This window comes from Mus caroli, unplaced genomic scaffold, assembly GCF_978045245.1.
Source record: "Mus caroli unplaced genomic scaffold, Mus_caroli_1 scaffold_10, whole genome shotgun sequence".
NCBI classification, from domain to species: Eukaryota; Metazoa; Chordata; class Mammalia; order Rodentia; family Muridae; genus Mus; species Mus caroli.
Genome location: NW_028227265.1, coordinates 15,082,198 through 15,108,207, shown reverse-complemented (window position 1 = coordinate 15,108,207; position 26,010 = coordinate 15,082,198). Strand labels below are relative to the sequence as shown.

The following is a 26,010-nucleotide window of genomic DNA, read 5'->3' as shown; positions in this document are numbered from 1 at the left end:
GCATAATTAAAGATGAACTACCTCATGTGAGCCTACACATTGATAGCAGTTTTAACCCACAGAAAATGGCAAGTCTACAATCAGAGCTTGATGTAGTGTTAATCATTTAATAGGCTTTGAAACGTAATGACGGTTTGGGGAAATAGTACAGTGGTAAAGCATTGGCTCAGTATGCGTAAGGCTGTAAGTTCAATTCTCAATCCTGCCAAAAAAGGGACCAGCAATGAAGAAGATGCCAATAATGCAAATTAACCTTTCAAAGCTGTATGCCTTGGTGAGGAAGCTGCACAAGATTGGAGTATTAGCTAGAACTTGTTTAAGAGTAAGAAATCACTTCACCCCAGATCAAATACCAAACATGTGATGCACTGAACTGCACCAAGCTTCTTGTATGAGGAATAATTGGATTGGGATGCAACTCAATTTGCAAAAGCCTGGTTGAATGGTGCCCCTGGGTTGGCTACAGATCAAAGTGTTTGGCAAGACTCAACAAAAAATGTTCTCTGAGAACAAATCAACTCCCGCAGACTTGACAGAAGTATTGTGTGTTCTATTAGTGTTTGTAAATTTTCAAACACACATTTTCTATGCCAGTAAAATTTATCACAAACTTATGTATGTATTACATATGTATGTTGTATGATTATACGTATGTATATATATATATATATATATATATATATGTATATGTGTATGTATATATATGTATGTGTATATGTATGTATGTGTATATGTATGTATGTATGTATGCATGAGTGTGTACGTATATATATATGTGTGTGTATGTGTGTATGTATGTATATATATGTATGTATAGGTGTATGTGTGTGTATATATGTATGTGTGTGTATGTTTGTATGTATGTATGTGTGTATGTATGTATATGTGTGAATGTGTGTGTGTATGTATGTATGTATGTATGTGTATATGTATGTATGTGTGTATGTATGTATGCATGAGTGTGTATGTATGTATATATGTGTGTGTGTATGTGTGTATGTATGTATAGGTGTATGTGTGTGTATATATGTATGTGTGTGTATGTTTGTATGTATGTGTGTGTATGTGTGTGTGTGTGTGTATGTTTAGGACCATTTCACTCCCAGAAAGTCAGTTATTCACCATTTACTAGCTCATAACCCTGACAGGCAGAAACTCTTTGGGCAAAGCAAATGACACAGATGAGGAAATAGAGTACTGTTTGTAAAACACTGTTTAGTGTGGCAAAAGATTACAAAAATGTCTGGTGAGGAGTAAACCCACGCAAGAATCTAGAAGGAGTCATCAGGGAGGGCTCTGCAGATGGCTGTGTTCTGAGGTGTATATAGTCAGTTGTGGGCCAGCCTCAGTATTATAGTGAGACCCTGGCTCAGAAAACAAAGACAAAAGAAAACAGGTGGATATAGATTTAGATATGGATATAAACATATATGTCTTTCTATCTCTATATATGGATATATGTTTGTACACACATATACGTATTTCATATGTGAATGGAGCTGTTTCATAATTGAGAACTTTTATCTTTTTATACTTGTTGAAATGTTGACCAAGAAATATCAAAGCTTTGAAAGAATCTACTAAAGATGATAACATCTGTTTTCTAAGTGTACCGCAAAAAGGTTCTTTCTTATGCCGCATTGATTTTTGCCCACTTAAAAACAAATCAGTCGTGTTTTCAAAGTAACCTTTTATCCTTTCCCCCACTGTTGCTGCCATCCTGAGCCAAGAGCACCCTCTTGGTTAGTGATGATTGATCTCTGAGCCACATTGCTCACTTCCACAGAATAGCTGGGCCACACAGGAGTGCTAACAGACACTGCTTTGATTTAAAGAAATCATCTTTGTGTATTCTTCAGTGAATCAAAGTTTATAAGCCAGCCACCAGAGCTTGAAGGATTTAGATGAGAGACACTGTGGAGTAATCTACCTGCTTGGCCTAATGGAGACTCCAAATAGAACCTAAGTCTCTCAGGTCTCATTGAAACATCACTTTTCTTAATGAAGGACTAATTCGGAAGGATGAGAGAGGAAAGGGGGACAAGATTAGAGGAAATTTACACTCATCTTCTTAGCTAGGAGATGAGATACCAGGAGGGAAGAGAAATAGAAAATGAAAGTGGTGTTTAGCCCTCTTGAACTCCCGAGCTGTAGCTGTTATAAGGAAAGGTGTGTCTGTGACTTATAAGTTCAAAGATATTAGCCTTTGTTAAGGTATTGTCTTTCATCATCTCACCTTTAATATTGAAAAGTATTGAAAAATTACTAGAGGGACTTGGGTCCCAAGATAAATTTAGCAGAGATAATTAAATTCAACTAATTCAGTCCCAAGAACCTCTATTCAGCCTCAAATCCATTGCAATTATGAAAGTACTTTTCAACAGAATTCAAAAATTAAACCAGCGTTGTGGTTTGGCTTGTCCACAGCTTCTCTTAACACAGAGTTTACAGGGCTACGGGTAGGACTATTGACCAAGGGTTGAGAAAGATTTATATAGGGTGGACTAAGTTTCCATGCTGCCTAATCTAAAGACTGTTTCATCAAGCCCCTTGCCATTTTCTCTGAAATGAGAATCTCTGAAAGTGGGGGATGGTTACAAAATATTACTTTTCTATTGCAAACACCATGGCCAAGGCAACCTATAAAAGAAAGAGTTTAACTGGACTTTTGATTTCAGAAGGTTAGAATCCACAATGGCTGAGGAAAGGCATGGCTACAGGAACAGCTACAGGAAGAGCTAACTGGGAATTATATGAGGCTTTTGAAACTTCAAAGCCTGCCCCCAGGGACATGCCTCCTCTATCAAGACCACGCCTCCTAATCCTTCCCAAACTGTTCCACCAGCTGGAGGCCATTCTTATTTAAACCACTACAACACTGTATTAATTACTTGTCTCCTTACTGGGACAGAACACCTCTCAGACACAAGTTCAGCGAGGAAGAATTTATTTTGGTTCACGATTTAAGAGGGTACTTTATTTTGGTAAGACGGCATGGTGATGGGACCATAACGTGGCTTCCTTACATCTCAGTAGTTAAGGAGCTTAAGATGGAAGTGGAACCAGGCTGTATAACCCTTAGAACCACCTCTCAGTGATCCCCTTCATCCAGTGAGGCGCTACCTCTTAAAGCTTCTACAAACTCCCGAAAGAGTGTCATCAGCTGGAGAACAACACCATGTTCAAAGACAAGCCTGTGAAGGGCATGTCGTATTTAAGCCATGGCATATGCTGAGGTAGTTGAGAGATTCGTTCTGCATTTGAGGAGGAGGTCTATGGACTAAAAGGATGCTAAACTCTAAGAGTCCCTCCATGTGTTTGCTTGTTGGAGCCCCAAGTGGTAGACATCAGTTGATGCATCCTAAAGACTCTAGATCTGGGCTGTCCCTTCTCATCTCCTTAGGAAAACACTGGTTATTTGGCTCCCATGTCTGGTGGCAAAATAGGGTTGATTCATAAACCTATATTCTCTCAGTCTTAGTTAGGGTTACTACTGCTGGGACCAAAGTTTCTACATTGTGAAACAAAGCAACTTGGAGAGGAACCTCTACAATTCTAGTTTACAAATCACAGGCCATGCTCCATCATCAAAGGTAATCAGAACAGGAACTCAAGGCAGGAACCTAGTTACAGGTGCTGATGCAGAGGCCATGGAGAAGTACTACTTATTAGCTGGTCCCTCCTGGTTTGCATAACCTACCTTCTTATAGCACTCAGGACTACCAGCCCAGGGCTGGCACCACACACAGTGAGCTAAGCTCTCCACTAGCAATCATCAATTTAAAAAAAATTCACCACAGGTTTACCATAGGCCAATCTAATTGGGGGCATCTTCTCAATTGATGGTCCCTCTTCTAACATAACTCTAGTATATGTCAACTTGATAGATTTATAGAAAATTTGAAGAAATTCATGTTAGTGTGTGAATGAGAGATAACAAGAATGTGAAGCGAAGGTATTAAGCAATATGATAATTGGCTCAAAATGCAGGGTTTCTTCGATAGCCTCATGCCATCTGGCCCAGTGAGCTCATTACTCTGTGGTCTCAGAGGCCAGCCCAGGGTGACCCAGTGGGACCAATATGCCAAATATGATTCGGTCACTGAGAAATGTTTTTCTCTCATGATGTCCCAATTAATGCCACTGTGACATCCATGTGGGAAGCCCAGGGTGGTATCTCTTCTTCTCCAACACACATTCCAACTGCTCAGTCCATTCTCCCCTCGGGGTGTTTCATAAAGCTAGCCCTCTCTTGTCTTCCCACAGGAACCAGAGTCATTGCACTGGCCATCTTCCTTGTTAGAGTCCTTCATGAACAGCTAGTCTCTTTGTCTCCTGTGCCCTGCTATGACCTCTGCTGTCCTTGTCTCACTGTGACTAACACTGAAATGTCAGGTCCCAGATCCAGCTGAGACCCATTGTGTGTTTGATTGATATCTAGAAAGGACAGGTGAAAATCCTCTTCTAGCGATCTCTCAAGACCCACTTCCCTCCTTGAAAAATGAAGGTTTAGACGTGGAAAAAGATGCATCCATCCCCCCAATTTATCACATCTGTCTTTTGTTCATTTATCCATCTTCCTTTTTATATTAATTTTAGCCTCTCAAATACAGGATCCTTCCTTTATTTATCTTGGGGCTCAGAATTCAGAATGTATAGGTTCCTGATTAATGTTTGTTCACTAGAATAATATCTCTCTCTCTCTCTCTCTCTCTTACACACACACACACACACACACACGACAAGATTAGGTTGGTAGTTAAAATTAAGTTGCTCAGAAGGCAGGAATCATTCATCACTCATTCCTATCTAGCTTATTCCTTATTCAAGAGTGCCTTGGCTAGATAAGCAATTCCAAGACATCCATCTTTCCTTTCACCCTAGAGCTATGCTAAGGGGAAGCGGAAGGGAAGGATGTTGAAAATAACTAGCTAACAGTAAAATATTTTAAGTCCCTTAGGAGTTCTGAGATGGTGTGTGTGTGTGTGTGTGTGTGTGTGTAAGAAAGAGAACTGGAGGAGAGGTAGATGAGAGGGGAAGAGGAGGAGGAAAGAAAGAGATTATTCTAGTGAACCAACATTAACCAGGAACCACAGAGACACTTCAGTGACTGGTGTTGTACCTAGACTGGGATGATATTTTGATGGGGCAGATGCTGGGCTGGTTGGTTGAAACAAAAACATTCTCCAATTAGCAAAAATAGAGATGGGAACTGGAATATGAAGTATTCTGTGGCAGCTTTGCCAGACAGTCCATGTAAAATTAATGAAAGATATTAGGAACTGTTAAACACTCCCCCTTCCCTGGCTTAACAGGACTGGGGAGGGGAGGATGAATCTGATAATATGATGTGGAAATCACCCAGTATCCTTGCATGAGTTTGCTTTGCCTCCTCTGAGCCATTTCTTTCTACTCATGTTACATGCACTAAGGGGAGTCTGTTGTAAAATACAGGAGAGGTAACTGGGTGAGAAAGAAAAATCGCCATCAAGTGTAAATCTTCTGGGTGTGCGAACCAAACGACCGCAATGAGAGTCCAGCAAGCAAGGGATACCTGGTGTAATGGAAAATCTTTGTTGCCAAATTGACTAGCTTTAGAATCACCAAAGAAACACACATCTAGGTTTATCTAGGAGAATGTTTACAGAAATGTTTATCTGAGAGCAGAAGACTTAACCCTGAATGTGGCTGGTGCCATCTCATGGGCTTGGGTACCGGACTGAATTAAAAAAAGAAAGTGGGCTAAACACCAGCTCTTATCTCTCTGCTTCCTGCTGTGGACACAGTGTGACCAGCTGCTCCCCCCCCCACACACTCCTACTACCTCCTTGTACTGCAAGCTAATATAAGCCAAGCCCCTCCTCCTTTAAGTTGCCTCTCCTCAGCTATTCAATCATAGCAATGAGAAAAGTCACCGATGTAGAAGATCCTGCTAGGTCAACTATACATCATCTACCTAAAAAGCAATGCATGCCCAGACAAAGCCGAAAAGAGCGAGGTAGTTGCTGCCTGAATGCAGTTTCAGTCAAGCAAGACTTCATTCAGCTCCTGGGAACTTGGATTTCTACAAAATGGCAGCCACCATCACCTCGGCTGCTTCCATTCAGGTGTGGTATGGCTTGTAGAGGGTAGAAGTGGAGGAACTCAGGAGAGAGGCAGAGCCCTTGCAACAACTGGAAGCAATAGCCTGAGTAAAGAAAGAGGAGGAAACAGGAGACATTTCCACAATGCCATGTTAGACATTTACCAAGCTATACCTAGTGCCGGGAACAAACTGACTCTATATCCCTCACTGAAACTTGAAGACACTGAATTATACCCAGAAGTATATATGCATAATGTGTCTATGTATAGTATGCATATGAGTGTATGTAATATATAAAGTGCCTACATGTAGATAGTATATGCAAATACACCAACGTACAGTGACTCCAAAGTTAGCTCCATTCTCCACCACTCTGGATCGGAATCGGCCGTCTGTTTCATCTCCCTCCAATTTTGGTCCCAACAATGGCCACCTGAAATCTGTGTTGGGAAGGATGTCCAAGCCAAATCTTTTCTGAGGGATAGGAGGGGCTGCCATTGATGGTAAATGTCCCCTACTTGTACCTAGCTGGAGCAAGTCAGAGCCTAAGAATGCAGTGAATCACGATACTGTCCCGACTGACCACGGACTTGCTTTTAGTGACTAGTGTGTTGGTAATTCTCTGTCTTGCAGCAAAGTAGTGCTGTAGAATCTCCTGGGTGTCTCAAAAGGGTAAACGTTATCTGTAAACATTATCTACGAGGGCCCACAAAAGAAACACAGCGGGAACGAGAACTCTTTCTCTTAAGAAACTGGATTGTGCCTCTTCTATATGAATTCCGTATGAATGAATCCTGTAATGAATTATGCTTCCTATTCTGGTTGAATTCTATTGCTGTGGCAAACACCATGACCAAATGCAACTTAGGGGGAAAGGGCTTTGTTTTAGTTTGGAGGTTATAGTCTATCGTTGAGGGAATTTCTGGCAGAGACTGAAACAGGAACTTAAAGGCAGGCATTACTTCTGACCTCAGAATTCATTTAATAGCTAGAGAGGTACAAAAGAAACCATAGGGCAATACTGCTTATTGACTCCCTCTGGGTTATGCTTAGCGAGCTTTCTCATATGGCCCAGGACCATCTGCCGAGGGAATGTTGCCACCCACTATGGACTCCAACATCAATTAATGAAGGTAATCCCCCACAGAGATGAGCATAGGCCAATCTGATCTGGGCAATTTCTTAGTTGAGACTCCTTTCACGGGTGACTCTGACCTCTGTCAAGTTGACAGTTCAACTAGAATACTTCTCCTTTCCTGAAAGAGCCAGAAACAGAAAGAGTCAGTGTGGACACACATGAGTGTTACTTCTATCTGCTTTTCTCGTCCCTTCATTTCATGTCTTAATGAAAAGTTTCTTTGCTCTAATTTGACTACTTCTGAGATAGTGAGACATTTGCATTTCTCTTAGTCACCTCAAACCTCCTTGAATAAGTAACAATCAGAGAACTCTGTGCTCTTGAGGAGAAAAAACAAGAACTCTTTTACCTCAGATTAGCACTTACTGCAAGAAGACGCTGCTGTCTAGTGAGTCCAAAACTGTGGGATGCTGTATTAGCAATGGTTGTGTACCTGTGTCTAGTGCCTGAGAAGGTCAACTCATGGAAGGACAGATGTAATTTAGCTCATGGATGCAGGGGTTTAAGTCCATGGTCAGCCAGCTCCGTTGCATTTAGACCCATGGGTAAGGAGAAACATCAGGTAGTGACATTATGTAGCAAAGAAAGTTGTTTGCTTCATAGGGGCCAGGAAACAGGGAGGAGGGAAAATAAGACAAGGAACAGAGCATGTCTTTCCAGGGCACACTCCCGGTGACCTACTTTCTCCAGTGAGCATCTGTCTTCTCTTTCCACCACTTCCCAATTACACCATCATGAACACATCCAGGGATTAAACTATTGACTGGGCCTAAACCCTCAGAATGGAATAATTTGCCAAAATTCTCTATCATCTAGAGAAACTTCCTGACACACGAGCCTATAAGGACCATGTCAAACTGTAATCAGAACAAATACTGTATTAGTTAAGGCTGTCTTCCTCTCACCTTGTGTGTTTGTGTGTGTCCGTGTCTGTGTGTCTGTCTTGCATGTATCTGTGCCATGAAGTGTGTGTGTGTGTGTTTCAAATCCACAGGGCTCTTACAAAGTCCTGGAATTAAAAGGCACTCTGTCCTGCTGAGCCACTCAGAGCCACACAATTACAGTAATTGCCAAGGTCAGTTCCAGCATGAGGCAGCGGAATTAGACATGTTTCATTTGAGCAGACAAAGGCACCTAAGCCACTGTAGGACGTGCTTCTTAGTATGGGCTGCAGGAGCGCATTCTTTTCCTGCCTTGGCCTTCGAGTGAAAAGAGATTAATTCTTTATAATGAAAAGATAGGCAGCTGCTAGAGGCTTGTCACAGCTGGGAATGGAAGAGGTGCGGAGACGGAGACTCAGACTCGGCATGTGACAGCAAGGATCATACTTATACGGGGGGGGGGGGGGGGGAAGAGTCAGACTTGAAAGCAGGGGCAGAGGGGGAGGCAGCTGCATTAAAGCTGATGGTGCTGTCATCATGCACCACACTCAAAACCTTGCACACTCAAAACCTTGCACACTCAAAACTTCTGCTGTTAGTAAATGAGAAAAGAGAGGCACAGAAGAGGAAGGTTTTCCCCCCATGGAGGAACTTAGGCTCTGACCTGGCTTTCCAACCTGTGGGCTTCTCACTATACCTACTGTGTAGTGTTCTAAGAACGGCCTGAGCTGGCATTCAAATGGATCCTTACAAAGGAACATCCTCTAGGGCCTCGACTCACATGTATCCATTTAGAATCCCAGTTTATCTCTGTATGGACTATAGCCACTAGGCTTCCCTTGAAGGCCCTTCAAAGCCCCAAGTCCCTGGCCACAGTAGAGGGCTTTGAGAAGATTCTCCAACTCACGGGCTTCCTCTAGATCTCAGCTTCCACAGGAGATCTGGAGACAGGGTAGCTCTGAGCTTTCTGAGCATCACTGGGAGGAGCTGGGATCCAGGAACCAGGCAGGAGCCTATAGCACCATTAAAGGAAGCAACTAGAGACCTGGAGTAAGACCCTACAATCTCTGTACAGCCCTGGGTAGAAAGGGGAAACAGAACAAATAAACTGCCTCTGTTGTCAGGCTTCCTTTGTGCTCTGCCTGCATCTGCAGAATCCCTTTGGCATCTATCTCAAGACTTCCTCAAGCCTGGACACATGGCTTTCTCCTCCGGGACTTAATTTCCTATTTTGCAAGATGAAAGAAGCGAGCGAAGACATTCCCCCAGGGTCTCCCTCCTGCGCAGTTTTCACTCCGACTCGAATACACAGCTATTAGCTACTTTTGCTGGAAGGAAAAATGATCTCTGTAAGCACTGTCCTGAGTTAGTACATATGAGTTTAGCAGCCTACACAGGAGCGAGAAGGGGTCCTTTTCCCAGCTGCCCCTTCTCTGTAACCTGAGCATATCCCTCATGATTCCTGCCAGCCTTCCCACACCCACTTCTCCAAGCAAAGACAGGAAGTCTGTATACACAGCTCTTAAACCAAATACACCCGAAGTTGAACCTCTCATCTTTTGTGGGGAGGCTATGAGGCTCTTCTCCACTGACTGCTTTCCTGAACTTGACTATCTCCATTGTATCCAAGACAGAGGTCTGCCAGACTCCTGCTTTCCCTGGGGAAGCTTTCTGATCGATACCCTCCACTCAGTCCTACGATCTATAAAAATCTAAAATGATTTTTCAATATTTGCAACTGCTGGGGCTTGCTGGTCTGTGTCTTCCTGGTAGCTGTGGGTAGGATCTCCGTTTAGTACCTACCTGTCCCTCCAACATCAATAGCACCACCTTCGCTGCCATCAGAGGATCCCCTCCCCCAGCCCCAACACACACTAGACACTTTAAGCTTGAGTGTAGAGACCAGGGAAGCAGCACACCAACATAGCCAATCCCTTCTCCAAGACTCCCTCCTTTTCTCCTTCTCTTCATACCCTTCAAGCTAGCCTCTGAAACCTTCTGATTTATTTCTTACAAAGAAATTTCTCTTTCCTGAAGATCTGCTATCAACAAATACTTCTAAGCCCCGTGACAGTAAGCTCTGCCTCCAGATCTTTCGTTTCATAAAAACAATTTTTTTTCCCAATCGTGTGTCCATCTCCAAGAGAGCAACCGTGCTGTGTAAAATTACTTTAATCAAAAAAAGTAAGCATGCCAACTCCTATGGTTTGAATGTGAAATGTCCCCAGGGCTCATGTGTTTGAGCACATGGTTCTTGGCTAATTTTTAAGGTCTGAGTACTTTCTGTAATTTTGATCTGACTGGTATGAACTTGAGAGCCCTTTATTAAATTTTTATTACTTGGTCTTGATCAAGTTGTTTGATGAATATCTATAAAGGTGGGCCAATACACTTCATAAGGGTACAGGATACTGGGGAAATTAAGAGATTCTTCAATGTGGCTTTTCTCTACCCAGAGTCAAACAACCAAAAGGAACCATTTCAGCTTCAGGGGACTAGTCTAGTGTTTGTCCCATTTCGTTTAATCAAATGGGCACAGCAGGAAAAGAGACTAACCCAGAGCCATCTTTTTTTTTACAGCTTCCCGTTCTAAAATCAATTTCACTTTGTCCTTGACCCCGAGGATGGCATAAAATCTAGAAGAGAGACTGAAGGAGATTAAAAGAATAAAATAGATCTCAGACCCCAGCAGAGTTGTTGCTGGGTCATGGGATGATGCTTTCTGAGAAATCTTTAAAACAACTTAAAAAGCCAGTAGCAGCTTTTCCTTCCTTTCTCTCTGCTTCTTGCCTTGAAAGACCTTAAGCGTGAAATTGACTGGATGCTGGCTTTGGTCCTTTGATGATAGACACTGCACATTCGTTTGATCCTTCTACACCAATGATCCATCGTTAAGGCATAAGAGAAAAAAAGCCACCCTCACAGATGTAGTGGTTAGGTGTATGGGTATGGTTGGGTTTTCTAAGGAGTATTCCAAAGTTAAAACTCAGGAAACAGAGACTGGGGAAATGGTTCAATTCTTTTTTTTTTTTTTTAAGATTTATTTATTTTATGCATATGAATACACTGTTGCTCTCTTCAGACACACCAGAAGAGGGCATCGGATCCCATTACAGATGGTAGTGAGCCACCATGTGGCTGCTGAGAATTGAACTCAGGACCTCTGGAAGAGCAGGCAGTGCTCTTAACCACTGAGCCATCTCTCCAGCCCCAAGAGGGTTCAGTTCTTAAGAGTGCTTGCTGCTCTTCCCTAGGACCCAAGTTCAGTTCCTAGCTCCTGTGTTAGGCATCTCACAATGGTCTGTGACTCTTATCACTAGTGGATTCAATGTCCTCTTCTCGCCTCTCTATGGACTCCTGCACACATCTGGTTCACACACACACAATGTCAAAAACTCAGGAAAACATAAGGCATGGTAGAGCATGTCTGTAATCCCAGCACTCAAGAAGTAGAAGTAGGGGGTTGCAAGTTCAAGACTACCCTTGGCTACATCAGCAAATCCAAAGCCACCCTTGGACAGACTCTATCTCTAAATAAGCCTATATTAAAAACCAAAGGCAACTTCACAGCCCTCCCCAGTACCACCCTAACCCAATGACCCTTGTAACTGACTCTTATAACTGCAACTCCTTCATCCATCCCTTTGACTTTAGTCAAGGTTAGCGTTGTAAGCATTGTTTTGTTTCCTGCCCAGACACATAACTGTATTTCATTCCTCTTACAGTCTGCCTGTGTGAGGACACTGTCCCTCCATGTATGACCTGGAAAGAGGCTTTTCTTTAAACAAATAATTATGATCAAAGAAAGAATAGCTAAGTGCAACCCCCTCTTGAACAATACATTTCATGTGACTCTCCAAAATTAGTTGCAAAAAACAGTTGCACCGACTCTCTTATTAATAGCTCGAGAGAAAAGTCTGGAAAGCAAGAAATGTTCTGTTGAATGGGTAGTGAAGCCTGTTGGGTCTCTGCAGCAAAACGCTCTGTCATTTTTATGCCAAGGGACATGAATGCTCTTTCTGTGTGCTCTGCATTCTCAAGATAGATGGAAAGTGACATCCTCCTTTGTCACCAGAAATCTCCCTCCCGCTTCTTCAGCTATTGGACTCCTGGTTCGGTGGTGTTTAAACAATGAGACGCTCTCTTCTAGGCAGGGGTTTTAGTCGGGGGTGGGGGGTGGGGGGGGGGGGAGAAGATTCATGGCATCTTTAAACATAGGGTGTTAAGTACACGCAATCATGTTGTTCCAGAGGGAGTGTCAGAGCACGCCGAATCTCCTTCAGCATTCAGCACTTGATCATAAAGCACAAAGAAAGCTCTCTTCCTGGCTCCAGCAGATCATATGTGTGTTTCAGAGAGCACTTCAAATAGGAAACTAAATCTCAGGTAGGAGAAAAGAGCATCATTTTCCCAAATTATCAACGCTTCTCAAGCTGCTGATATTTTCAGAATGGAGGGGCAAACACACAGGGAGTCAGATGGCAGAAATGCCTCATAGAAGGAAACTGAAGCCATCTTCTGTAGTTACAAGGTGGTGAGAAGGATGCCTAAGCCTATCTCGTTGTGGAGGAAACACCTTGAAGTGAAGCAGGTGGTCTGAGGAGAGCAGCTGGTAAATGGTACCTCTGGTATCTGACGTCAGCAAAGAGTCTTGGAAACTGCACTCTAAGCCACTCTCCTGTCTCACACTGCTGTCTCAGCTTGCTGCAGGCCTTTCTTTCCAGAGAGGGACCTCATTTCCCAATGAGCCTCCAATCCACACTATACCCCCAATTTCTTCTTAATGTAATGAGCTTTCAACCCAACCCTCACCCAGCATTCCTTATCTTCTTAGGAGTGAACCCATCCCTAGACCGTGTTTATCATCAGTCTCAAAATAGCATACCATGTTCCACAGTCAGGCATTACTGTCCATTTTCTCTGGCCATACTCAACCTCAGTGCGTGTGCATGTGCGTGTGACAGAGGATTTAACCCAGGGCTATTTGCACACTAGTCAAGCATTCTTCACTGAGCCTTATCTCCATCTCATACCATTACATATTCCTGGCTGCCGCTGGTTACTACCACTGGTTTTCTTTAGGGGCATATTACTCAACGATGGCCCACAGTACTGCCACCTCCTAGCCCATTATTGACTTTGCCATCACTACAGTAAAGATAGCCAACAAGAGTTTTGTCTCGCTTTGCCCTTGGGCGCCTTTCTACCATGGTGGAGTAGGACCAATTCCCAGGGAGTCATTATGAAGATGACACTTGGCTAAATTAAAACTCAACAACACATTCTCAGCCTTAATCCAGCCTTTGAGATGGGCTCTGTACTCCTGCCTCAGAGATATGTTCATGGCACTCAACAAAATCCTCTGCGAACTGTAAATTGCCCTTTAATGTTTAAATAGTTTCTAATCTCAAGGTGTTCCATGCCTCATTAAGGAAACTCTTTGCTCTTGTTGCCTGGAGACATCCCTCCCTCTTCCTCTTGGCCTTAATATAAGCCTTGTCCACCCTTGTCCAGTGGAACATGCAGATGTGAAGTCTCATAGTCTTTCCTTCCCAGGGTATTTTCTTTTCTAGAAACAGTAGATCGGGTAGAGGGAGCTGGTCTTCTGACCTTATTTTCTCTCTGGCTTGATGCATGGTATCAGTATAATTTATCACATGCTTATGATGTTTGTAACACCAAACTCATGGTCATAAGTCCACTTGCATTCAAAAGCCAGTTCTTTAGAGACAGATAACCTAATATCCCTATTTTACGGGTGAGATCAAACAGCAGCTCCTCAGGGGTTCACAGCCAAGAGTTGAAAGAGCCAGAAATGGAACAGAAAGGAGTCTATTCCAGAGATACATTGAAGATGTAGAAGATACAGAGATACATAGAAGATACATTGTTACATTGGGTTGCATCTCCTAATCTTTGACTCCTAAAGTCGTTCTTTCATGAGAGAAGGGGTTAGGAGGACAGCTTTACCTTACATAAAATGACATTAGGATGCACAGGATGGTCATATTGGAGGAAAGGGATTCTACAATTTAAGTACTTCAACGGCACTTCTTAACAAAGAACCCAAGACCAAGAGAAAAGAAACTAGTTAAAAATCAAGATCTTGCTTCGAAGACCTTGGAAATAACAAGAGGCTACAGAGAGTTGACTTTTACATACACTTTCCCAAGATGTATTTTATGGAAAATGAAGAGAGGTGAGGCGTGAAGAGTTACTTGGAAAAAGGGGAAGGAAGAGTTTGGGTGTCAAATACTACATTTGCTGATGTATGAAAAATACCAGTTAAATGAAGCATAAACTAACTTTGCACAGAAACTGCATGCAAGAAAGAACATTTCATCGACAATTTTTAATGGTGATCTTACAGAAGAAGAAGAAAAAAGAATTTATCTGTACAAATGTAGACTGATGGATCGTGGGATCCTAGAAGGAAATCATGATGCCTGGTCCTGTAATGATAACTTACAGATTGCTGTGAGATATGGGGAAAAATTACATAGCTAACACAAATGAATTCATGTTGGTGAAGCCTGATATATGGTTGGGTTAGTGGTAAGATAGTAATGTCATATATTGTGAGTAGAAATTTTAAATATATATATATACATATATATGTATATTTATATGTATATGTATGTATATATATATTTAAAATTTCTGATGTCATGTCAAAAAGCTGTGCCTTTGGCTGGTAAAATAGCTCAGCAGATAAAGGTTCTTACAACCAGAACCCATTTGTGGAAGGAAAGAAGTAAATCCTCTGATCTCCACACACATACACACACCCAGGCCCACATGCAGTTAATGGAACTTTTAAACAGTTGCATCTCTACTTTGCTATTTTGTTTTCCTCATCTGTTTCGAGTGGCAGACTAAGAAGGTTACTGTATATCATCCCATACCCTGAGTCTTCATTTATTCATCCATTCCTTGGGCATATAATGAGACGTTTGTGTTGTCTTTGTTCTGCTGTAATATGGTGGGTTCTCAGGTTCATATGCTATAAGCTTAATATCGAGGAGATTTAAGAGGCACTCGTAATGGTGCTAAACGGGTCTCTCGCCTGCAGAACTTCACCCTGATATTGTCCACGGTGTTTTCAGAATTTTGACTGTGAAGACTCTTTGCTTTGTCCTATCTCACCTTCCATCATTTGGAACCCGCAGTAGATGCACAGTGTCTGGGGCCACCTCCTACTAAGGAAAGCATGCTTGAGTTGCAACCATTCATCCTTTATGCTGCCCCAGCACCCCAGGCTACCCCTCCTGTACTCTGCCTGCCTTCATTCTTGCTTGCCTCCACAAATTCACAGGAATCCAAGGGAGGGTGGAGAAACAAAGTGTTTGTTATTGTTTGGGCAGAAATGCTGTGTTAACTCAAGGACGATAAATGCTAGGACTAAAGTGTTAGAGCTGGACCCTAACAGATGGTTCCAAGGACTTAGGAATCTCCCCCACAAATCTCATTGGCTCACCATTGCCATGTGGCCCCACATAACCAAGATGGTTGGGAAGTGTAGTCCTCTTGAGTCTGCAGGAAGAAGAAGCAGCAGAAGCAGAAGAGGAGGAAGAAGAGGAAGAGGAGGAGGAGAAATAAAAACCGGACATAAGTACCAGGGTCTTCAGCTTCCATGTTCTCTCAGTGGCCAGGAGACAGAGCATGGGTGGTCTGACACTTGGCCCACCTCAACCTGAAGCATTATTGCTCTCTCCCCTTTTAGATAAAGAGCTCCTTGCAGTTTATCTGAGCCCCCTATTTTCAGTTGAGAAATTGTTGCTTGGAATGCTTAAGTCACTTGCCTAAGACTCTCCCAGCTGGCATATGACAAACGAAGATCAAACCCACGCCTCACAAGAAGTATATTTTACCTGGCAGGGCTGGTGGGAGAATCAGGGGAACCAGAATGCCATTCACTCCGTCAAATATTTATTAAACACCTACATGTACCTAGTAGCTATTCGTGATTTGGAGGAAGTGGCAGATACTGCCCACACAGAACTGAACTTTGTATGGGAATAAAATAATAAGCAAAGAAATAATGAAATAATTCCTGGTAACAACAGAGTTTAAGAAGAAAAGTACACACAACACCTTAAGGGGGAAAGGATTGGTGGGTACAGAGAAAAGACAGCAGATGTTACAGGTTAGGGGGTCAAAGACAGCAGGGTCTAAAGACAGAGAAGCAGTCTTCAGCAGAGCCTGAGGAAGAGGAAGAGGAAGCAGCCAGTGTAGACAGGAGATGGGAGCGAGTGGTTTGCTTTTTAAAAATAATCAGTGGAGAGATTGTACTACAGTGGGAAAACAAACAAGGAAGCTGGAGTCCCTGAGGTTGGAGAAACAAGTGCCATGGGGCAGAACCAAGGGAGATCAGTGGCAGACCTAGAAATGATCTAAACAAGATGGGAAAGATACCATCGGAGCATGTGACGAAAGAGAGTCTATTAGCGCGCTCATGTGCGTGTGTGTGTGTGTGTGCGCGTATGTGTGTGTGTGTGTGTGTGTGTGTGTGCGTGCGCGCGCATGCGCACGCGCACTCGTGTGCATTGCATGTGTGATTTTGGTTCCTTTTTGTAGAATAGACTGTTCTAGAAAAGAAAGAATAAGAAAAAGAAGCATTCCGAGTTAAAAGGAGGTTTCTGGGGCCACCCAGGCAAACGATGAAACTAAGCCTAAGTGGGCAGAGGTGACAGGAAGCAGGAAGTGTTGGACATGAGGAATACTTAGAAAGCTGAGTCCCTTGCTGGTCAATTAAGAGGTAAAACCTGAGAGGAAGAAGAAATCGGGGACAGTACTGGGAGAAAACAAGAAATGGATAGTGGCTGTTGTTGATGACCTGGTATCCCCAGCAATGTCTGTTTTAGTCTCTGGAACCTGTGAATATATTTCTTTATGTGGTGAAAGGGACTTGACAGGTATGATTAAATAAAGGATCTTGTGGTAAGGGGACGATCCTGGATATCCACATGTCCCGCTGGAGTTATGAAGTGATTGAAAGAGGGAAGCTCAAGGCCACAGCAAGAGGCTGAAAACCTCAGGTGGTATCCTAGGAAACAGGATCTCACCCTCAAGCATCCAGATGGAAACACATCTCCGCTGACATCTTGATTTTAGGCCACTGACAGCCATTTCAGATTTCCTGCCCTCCAGAATGATAATAAATTTGTACTGGTGATGGCCACTAGGCTCCTGGTACTTTGTTACAGCAGCAGCTGAAAATTAATATCAATTATTTGGAGCCCATAAAACACCACACAGTGGCCACCATAGAAAATCAGGAATTACAGCCAAGGGAACAGAGGGAGACGGAATAGATTTATTGTCAAACTTTAAAACGGAAAGGTGCTTCACTGGGTGCTATCTTCTCTTGCATCGACAGGTAGGAGGCATCAATTTATAGCAAGTCCTACATCAGATGATGGAGGAGGGAGGATGGGTAAGATGCTGGGCCAAGGCTATGATGAGTTTGCAGGCTGGGAAACTTCATCCACTTGATAGTCTTCTGTCTTCCTTTGCCTTTGGGAGGGACTCGGATCTAGTTTTTAAGTCTTTGGATGAAGAGGGAAAAGGTGTGAAGGTGTTCTGCTCTCCTCGGGGCAGGTGGACTGTTTCTCCAAGCAGGTCACTTGCCTTTGCCCCTGTGAGTGGTATTCACTCCTCTTGGCTGGGATCTCTCCTGAAACCAGCAAAGTGATTCACTCAGTGTGTAGCATCTCTGGAAAGTTAATGAGAGATCCATTCAGAGAGCAGCATTTCTTTTTGGGCTGCACGGAATTGGATCTTCATCGACTATGACAAGATTCTAACGTGGTCTATTGAGATTTTTTATGAGAGCAATTAAGAAATGTCGTTACTACTTATTATGGATAATAGAATAAATTGGCAGTTCAGGTAATAGAATCTATATTCTACAGCTTCACAGTCTTCAGAGAATTAGAACTGAGATGAATATTTGGGGTACCGAGATTTTTTTTTTAATGTCTTCTGGTAAGTGGGACCTGAGCTTATGACTCCCTCCGCTCTCCGCTCAGTGATGAGTTGTGAAGAAAAGCAACCCTTATCGCACATCGCAAAGACACAAAGACGTGGGAGGAAAAGGGAGATGGAGGATGAAGATTAGAGAGTAGTGAGGTAAGAATCGTGGAAATGATGTTCAGAGAGGACTCTGTACACAACCGTGATTGGAGAAAGGGTTGCTTAGGAACGATACTAGTGGTAGTGCTATTCAGCTGGCTAGAATCTGAGACTCATCTATGACATAAACTACCGGAATGGCCATAAACAAACTATCCATCACTCCTGCACTTTTCATCCATCAAATTGAAGTAGGGAGAGCTGTTTGCAGGCCTACTGAACATGAATTGGGAAGAGGGGAGAGTGAGAGGAGCTGCAGCATGCCATCTGCTGGGGAGACACAGACATTGCAATCATGAACCCACAGCTACTGAGCATGCCTACCCTAGGTCTACACAGGAATGTGCTCCTCGGGAGTCAGGATGGATAGTGGAGAAGCTCGGCCACCCTGAGTGCTCAGCTCCCACTGCTGGGCTATTAGCAGTGATAGATTCTGGGGGAGGGGCAGTCATAGCGTTCAGCTGAGTACTTACTGGTGACTTTACCAGGCTCCAGTGGGTAGTCCCAACCCAGTGGTCACCTAGACCGCCCTGGGTAAATCAAATGGGTCACAAAACAGAAACAGAACTGGAAGTGATGAATCTAGGGAAGAAACTGGTAGAAATGGGGGTGGAGGGAATGTTAATAGGAATGGGAAGGAGATTAAAAGAAAAAAATCAGGTGGGGGAGAAAGTAATCAATACATGTAGGAAAGTATCAAAGGAAAAAATTAATCAATAGAAAAAGAAAGGAAAGAATTGAGGGAAAGTACACTTCTGTGGTGGTTTCCATGAGAATGGTCCCCATAGGTTTGTATGTTTGAATGCTTGGGCTCCAGCTGGTGGAACTGTTTGGGAAGGATTAGGGGGTGTGGCCTTCTAGGAGGATTAGGAGGTGTAGCTTTCTAGGACGAGATGTGTTGCTAAGGGTAGGCTTTGAGATTTTCAAACATCCATGCCATTTCCAGATAGATAGATAGATAGATAGATAGATAGATAGATAGATAGATAGATAGTGTTCTCTCTCTCTCTGTCTCTCTCTCTCTCTCTGTCTCTCTCTCTCCCTGTCTCTCTCTGTCTCTCTCTCTCTCTGTCTCTCTCTCTCTGCTTGTGGATCAGATGTAAGCTCTTAGCCGCTGCTCCAGTGCCATGCCTGAGCACCTGTTGCTATGCTCCCCATCATGATGGACAGGAACTCCACATCCTCTGGAACCATGAGCCCCAAAGTAAACATTTTCTTATACAAGTTGCCTTGGTCATAGTGTCTCTTCATAGCAATAGAAAAATAAAAGACAATTTTCAAAAGGAGAAATCATTGCTCTGAAAAGGTGATAGATCCTGGATTTCATGACCAAGTCTGAGGCTAATGATAAGCATGAGAAAAGCTACCAAAAGCTAACATGGGCCTGAACCTATGCACTAAAAAGACCACAGCTTAACTCACATCTGGTGGACCAGGTGCCCTACATAGGTCCACTCAGCTGCTACCACTGTCTGGGAAGGACTACTGTAAGGATGAAGAGCAGAACAATCCCTCCAGAGCCCTAGTCACTGTCATTCATATCCCAGTATCACATCAGATAAGCAATTAACTAATAGAATGAGCAAATGATCTATACTAAGAACACTATGGGGACAGAAAAGGGGATTCCAAGCATGGGCGAACTGCTGTGTCTTTGGAGCCACATCCTATTCCTGTTGACGGTTTTGACCCTTCCAGTTTTCACACACCTGGGCTTCTGGCAGCTTCCTACCCTGAGAGCCCTTTGCTGTCCTCTGGTGGTTCTTTTGGAACCACAGACAGACGGTAATGGTAGTAGCTCCCATTGCTGGCTGGAGTCTATCCCTACCTCTCCCAGCTAACTGGGGGAAAGTACCTATTTCTATCTCTTTGTAGGACTGAGAACTGATGACTCCTCTGAAACACTGCAGACTGAAGATTTATTTGAGCAACATGGAGCTGGGTAGGAGTTCCTCAGAGTCAACTGTACGCATCAGTTAATGTTTCACAGCTGGAAGTCAGCACAGGCAGAACTAGTTACATCGAAAGCATCACACATCAGCAAGTGCTGCAAATCAGGGCTTCCCCTACCTAACGCATCCTATTCTCGGCCCTTCACTGTTGTCTTAGTTAGAGTTTTACTGCTGTGAGCAAACACCATGACCAAGGCAACTCTTATAAGGATGACATTTAATTGGGGCTGGCTTACAGGTTCAGAGGTTCAGTCCATTATCATCAAGGTGGGAGCATGGCAGCATCCAGACAGGCATGGTGCAGGAGGAGCTGAGAGTTCTACATCTTCATCTGAAGGCTGCTAGCACAATACTGACTTCCAGGCAGCTAGGATGAGGATCTTAAAGCCCACACCCACAGTGACACACCCACTCCAACAAGGCCACACCTACTCTAACGGGGTCACACCTACTCCAACAGGGCCACACCTTCTAATAATGCCACTCTTTGGGCCAAGCATATACAAACCTTCACAACTACCATGCCTACCACCATGTTTACTATCTCACCAATGACAGCCCATGTACTGAAGGCAGCCAGCTATCCAGGAGCACAAAGCAACCTCCATTTGGTCCCTGACTTACTCCCTGGGTGTTAGAAAATAAAGGTTTGAGATTCTGTGGCAAAAAAAAAAAAAAGTACACACAGAAAAGCTTGGGATAAAACAGCAATAACTTGAGGTAATATGGAGGGTGTAAAATCTCTGCACTCAATTGATTATGTCTTATATCTTAGGGGGTGTTTTTCCTTCTCCTAATAGTCATTACACCCTCAGAAACTGGCGAGTTTCCAGAGCATTATAAATTTCAGACATTTAGCAGGGCCAGCACTAAAATAGCTCATTAAAGAGTATAGGCTGGAAGGAAGCCTGCCTCGCCGGCTTCATATGCAATAATCAATTACAGCACATTTCTCCACAGCAGTTTCTGTCGCTCTCCTTCGAGATGAAGTAATGGAAATGAGATTGTGGGGCTTAAGGAAGTTGTTGGCTACATCTTAACTCTATCCGTGCAAATTCTCCAAGGCAAGAGGGAAAAAAACAAAAAACCAGACAGTCCCCCAAGGACTCCGGGATAGAAGCCTTGGAGTTTTAAAGGAAGCTTTGGCCAGTGGCTGCTCTACCATCCAGATCCAAAGGGTGGGGGATTTGTGGTATTTTCTAGTTCTGTGGTACAAGCAGTCCCACTTGGTGAAATCCAGTCAACTAGTGCGCTAGCAACTGCTTTGCTAGAGTCCTGCGATTTGAATGGCAGATCCCTGGGAGCTCGTACAAGCCAAGTCAAACATGCCACTGTGCCGTTTAAGAGCGTATAGCTCTGTGATAAAGTGAGTGCCTAGCATGTGTGAGGCCCTAGGTTTAACCCCCAGTACCACACCAAAACCCAAATCCTAACATTAAGTTATCTCAACGATACATCCATACTCAACCAAAAAACCAAGGTATTCTCCCTGCTTTCATGTCTTCCAATATCTTCTAATGGGGGCATATGCAAGGGTGAACAAGAGACTGTGTCCCAAAGGAGACGGTGTAAACAAACACTCATGATTATCTTCTGACCTCTGAATACACACTGAGGCTTGCAAGCACCTATGCTCACAGAGAGAAAGAGTGCACACACACAAACATACTCACACACACTCACACATACACGCACGCTCTCTCTCAAACACACACACGTTATAATGATTCCTCATAGTTTCTCTAACAAGAAGCCCTAAATAGCAAACTTATGGCAGGCATGAGAAGTTCTCAGGACCCTTATTCCCATCTTAAAGTCCTAGGTCTGCCACTTTTCACCCTTGTGACCCTGAGGTCTAGCTGGGATCCCCCATCTCTTCCTCTGCAAAGCTATTAGAATGTACCTGCCTTGTACCGAGGCGTGAGGACGAGAGGAGACGAAGCCTATAGAGAAGCGTGCGGGCTGCTGCTGGTGTGCTCTAAGAACTCAGTAACTCCATCATTACCCTCAGTACTACTATTGCCTGTGCTACTCAGGACTCAAACACCTACCGCACCAGCATCGTTATTCTAGGCCTATTCTGGTTTCTTGAACAGTTGTGGGTGGCTGTGTATCTGAGTGTTTGTGCCAAGACTCTGCAGACTGGAGAGGAAAGGAAAACAATGGCAGATGGGACCTTTGCCGGGCAGGTTTTTTCTAATGCTATCTGCACACACATGTACACACGGGGGGAGGGGGGGGAGGAGAGAAGGAGGGAGTGGGGAGAAGGAGGGGAGGGGAGAAAAGGGGGAGGGAGAGAGGTAGGGGGAGAGGAAGGGGAGGAGAATGTTCTTCCAAACTGGGGTTCGTGAAATCCCAAGTAATAGAAAACGAGGAGACTAAGGATAGACTGTTTGTTGCACAGAGACCTCTGTGTTCATACAGAGCAGATCACCTGGCTTGAGTACAGAATATAAGATTAGAAGCATCCAGAAGCTAGCAGAACTCATCTACCAAATCAACGCAGACAGATACAGAATCTTTCGGTCCTATATCTTGCACTAGGCCTAGATTTTTTCCCTACACAAAGAAGGACTCCACTATTATGAGAGGGGAGGAAGAGATTTAAAGGAGAGAGATAAACTGGGAACAAGAGAGAGTAATGGAATGGACGTGTTGTGAAAGCAGAAGGAGGAACTATTTGGGGGTTCTTGGAAAAATCCTTCCCTGGACTTACATTTTAAAAAAACCTACCTCCTCCTTGTAAAGTTCCAATGACAAACTGAAGCCCAATTCCACCAAAATTCACTCTGGGGAATCAATGAGATTATTGGGTTTACAGAACATGGGTGAGGGGCTACTGACCGCAGTGTGTGAGAGCCTGTATGAGTCAGGGTTCTCTAGAGTCACGGGTCTCATGGGTAGTCTCTATGTAGTAAGGGGATTTGTTGATGACTTACAGTCTGCAGTCCAAATCCCCAACAATGGTCAGCAGCAGCTGTGGATGGAAGTCTCAGGATCTAACAGTTGCTCAGTCCCACAAGGCAAGCAGGCAAAGGAGGGAGTAAATCTTCCTTCTTCCAATGTCCTTATGTAGGTCTCCAGCAGAAGGTGTGGCTCAGATTAAAGGTGTGTGCCACCACGCCTTTAATCCCAGATGACCTTGAACTCAGAGATCTCCCTGTCTTTTGTTTGTTTCTTTCTTTCACGTTTATTGCTGTTCTATTTACAATAGCTAGAAAACCGAATGATCCACAGATAAATAGATGAATAGATAATGAAAATGTGTTACATATACACAATGAAATTTTAGTCGGCACAAAACAATAAAGTTACGAGAGTAAACATTTTTTATAATTAATAATAATTTTTATGAAGGATGGCTTATGTGGAGGTAAAGAGCCAACTCTCCAGAATCATTTCTCTCCTTCCTCAGGTAGCTTCTCCGAACCAAACTCAGGTTCTCATGCTTGATAGTAAGTGCCTTTACCTACCGAGTGAACTCATTGACCCTGAATATTTCTAATCCATTAGTTATAGTTAATTTGGGGAAAATATTTACCCTATAGTAAGGAATAATTGCAATGAGTAATTTTCTTTCTTTTTTTCCCCCAAGACAGGGTTTCTCTGTGTAGCCCTGGCTGTCCTGGGATTCACTCTGTAGACCAGGCTGGCCTCGAACTCAGAAATCCGCCTGCCTCTGCCTCCCGAGTGCTGGGATCAAAGGCGTGCGCCACCACGCCTGGTTCTTCCTTTTTTCTAAATTAGATATTTTCTTCATTTACATTTCAAATGCTATCCCCAAAGCCCCCTATACCCTCCCTCCACCCTGCTCCTCAACCCACCCACTCCCGCTTCCTGGCTCTGGCATCCCCCTGTACTGAGGCATATGATCTTCGCAATAGCAAGGGCCTCTCCTCCCATTGATGACCAACTAGGCCATCCTCTGCTACATATGCAACAAGAAACACAGCTCTAGAGGATACTGGTTAGTTCATATCATTGTTCCTCCTATAGGGTTGCAAACCCCTTTAGCTCCTTGGGTACTTTCTCTAGTTCCTTCATTAGGGGCCCCGTGTTCCATCCAATAAATGACTGTGAGCATCCACTTCTGTATTTTCCAGGCACTGGCATAGACTCACAAGAGAGAGCTATGTCAGGGTCCTGTCAGCAAAATCTTTTCTAAGAAGGAACAAAGTATCCACACTTTGGTCTTCCTTCTTCTTGAGTTTCATGAGTTTTGCAAATTGTATCTTGGATATTCTAAGTTTCTGAGCTAATATGGGCTTATCAGTGAGTGCATACCATGTGTGTTCTTTTGTGATTGGGTTACCTGACTCAGGATGATACCCTCCAGATCCATCCATTTGCCTGAGCATTTCATGAATTCATTGTTTTTAATAGCTGAGTAGCCGAAGACCAAAGTGTGGACACTTTGCCCCTTCTTAGAATTGGGAACAAAACAACCATGGAAGGAGTTACAGAGACAAAGTTTGGAAATGAGACGAAAGGATGGGCCATCTAGAGACTGCCATATCCGGGGATCCATCCCATAATCAGCTTCCAAACGCTGACACCATTGCATACACTAGCAAGATTTTTGCTGAAAGGACCCATATATGGCTGTCTCTTGTGAGACTAGGCCAGGGCCTGGCAAACACAGAAGTGGATGCTCACAGTTAGCTATTGGATGTATCACAGGGCTCCCAATGGAGGAGCTAGAGAAAGTATCCAAGGAGCTGAAGGAATCTGCAATCCTATAGGTGGAACAACAATATGAACTAACCAATACCCCCACCCCCCATCCCCGGAGCTCATGTCTCTAGCTGCATATGAATCAGAAGATGGCCTAGTCGGCCATCAGTGGAAAGAGAAGCCCATTGGTCGTGCAAACTTTATATGCCTCAGTACAGGGGAACGCCAGGGCCAAGAAGTGGGAGTGGGTGGGTAAGGGAGTGGGTGGGAGAGTGTGTGGGGGACTTTTGGGATAGCATTGGAAATGTAAATGAAATAAATACCCAATTTAAAAAAAGACAGAGAAAAAAAATAGCTGAGTAGTACTCCATTGTGTAAATGTACCACATTTTCTGTATCCATTCCTCTTTCGAGGGACTTCTGGGCTCTTTCCAACTTCTGGCTATTATAAATAAGGCTGCTATGAACATAGTGGAGCATGTATCCTTATTACAAGTTGGAACATCTTCTGCGTATATACCCAGGAGAGGAATTGCTGGATCTTATGGTAGTACTATGTCCAATTTTCTGAGGACCCACCAGACTGATTTCCAGAGTGGTTGTACCAACTTGCAATCCCACCAACAATGGAGGGAGTGTCCCTCTTTCTCCACATCCTCGCCAGCATCTGCTGTCACCTGAATTTTTGATCTTAGCCATTCTGACTGCTGTGAGGTGGAATCTCAGGGTTGTTCTGACTTGCATTTCCCTGATGATTAAGGATGTTGAACATTTTTCCAGGTGCTTCTCAGCCATTCAGTATTCCTCAGGTGAGAATTCCTTGTTTAGCTCTGTACCCCATTTTTAATAGGGTTATTTGATATTCTGGAGTCCACCTTCTTGAGTTCTTTATATATATTGGATATCAGTCCCCTATCTGATTTAGGATTGGTAAAGATCCTTTCCCAATCTGTTGGTGGCCTTTTTGTCTTATTGACGGTGTCTTTTGCCTTACAGAAGCTTTGCAATTTTACGAGGTCCATTTGTCAATTCTCAGTCTTACAGCACAAGCCGTTGCTGTTCTGTTCAGGAATTTTGAGATCTTCCTGTCTTAATCTTCTGGAATTAATTCATAGCCACTATGCCTCAAGATCTCCATGCTAAGAT

General features: G+C 43.6%; 1 protein-coding gene across 1 annotated transcript in view; it reads left to right on the top strand.

The window, feature by feature from the left end:
• Positions 1-26,010, top strand: part of Vat1l (vesicle amine transport 1 like) — a 162,805-nt gene that overhangs the window by 111,811 nt on the left and 24,984 nt on the right. The gene's annotated exons all lie outside the window — the stretch shown is intronic.